Consider the following 1541-nt stretch of genomic DNA (forward strand, 5'->3'; position numbering starts at 1 on the left):
CTCAAAAGTGCTAAAAAAAGGGCTAGGGGCAATTTTAAATTTATGTGGCCAAAAAAAGTATGTGGTAGCTAGCCACCGAAGGGCTAAAACGGCAACACTGATCGCAAGCATGCAGAGCGCGCGCCAACACACACATACATACATAGTACATGTATATCCCCTGCAGTAAATCGCGCTAGTTCAAGACTAGCGCAGAACTAGCCCTTTAAGAGGCGGTACTGGTTCTCGATCTATCCCAACGCAATGCTTTCGACTGTCTCTTTTTACATGGCGATTTCCTACGAAGTGGAAATCGCCCCCCTCTGCAGAACTTTTGAACTAGTCCTGCACTGGTTCCATTTTGGACACATCTGCGACAATAAGTTTTTTATTTTAAAAAAATTCTGATTACAACTAGTATGAACCGCATGCCCAACTATCTTCTTTCCATGCAATCAACTGGTATTTTTAAACTCAAGCGCACTTGTGCACAAGGGTATTATAACTTTGTTTAACATGGGGATGTCCTACGAGATGGCAATTGTCAGATTTCGGTCAGAAATATATCATTCTCATACTAGTCCAATTATGGACCAAAACCACTACTTTGGGAGTGAAAAAATAAAATGAATTCATGAATAATATAAAATCAAAAATAAATTGAAGTCAAAAATAATAATAATATAAATTCAAAAATAAAATAAAGTCAAAAATAATTGAGAATGATCAAAGAAAACAAAATAATGATGTAATTAAAATTAATGAATTAATAAAAAAAATTTTAAATAATTAATTATAATTATTAATCAGGTGGTAATAACGGTATCTAATCATTAAACGGTTATCCAAAAAAACATACTTTAATTAATAATCAATATGAATATTAGTCATTTAGGGGATTCCCCTAAACTCGTAAAGTCTTAAACTCGTAAGTTTACGAGGCTTTTGCGAGAACGCCCGCTCTGTGAAAAGGTGCGAAACTGACTGTTTGACAGATAAGCCAGGATATTGTGAAGCAATTTTTGTTTCGTAGTATTTTTCATAACATCCCGCCATCTTGTCTCTATCACTATTGGCTAAAATAAAATAAAAAAATGCCGAAAATTAGCAGAAAACTTATGTTAGTACTGTTAGTGGATTCATTCTTTTTATTCATATATTATTATTTTTCATTTGTTTTCAATATTATAAATACATTTTAGTATATAATTTTCCGCTCTTCGGCAATACTGAAGTTTACGAGGTCATTTGCGCATCAAATTCGCCTCGTAATTTTACGAGGGGCTCGTAAATAGAACTCCATACAAATTTTGACAGTTCTTTTACGAGGCTCGTAAATTTACGAGCTTGACGAGGTTTACGAGGCTTTTACGAGTTTAAGGGAAGACCCCTATTATTTAGCAGGTCTCGTATAATTGAGTACGTACTCGATTTAATGGTTTACAATATACCCAAATAAAAGTTATAATATTTTGTTTACTTTATTGTATTACTGTATTATTGTAAACTGTCGAAGTTAAATAAAACAGGGCATGAATAAATTGTTTTGTACTTGGTACAAG

Source organism: Rhagoletis pomonella, unplaced genomic scaffold (assembly GCF_013731165.1).
Source record: "Rhagoletis pomonella isolate Grant_MI unplaced genomic scaffold, Rhpom_1.0 Rhpom_scaffold_00003, whole genome shotgun sequence".
Taxonomy (NCBI): Eukaryota; Metazoa; Arthropoda; class Insecta; order Diptera; family Tephritidae; genus Rhagoletis; species Rhagoletis pomonella.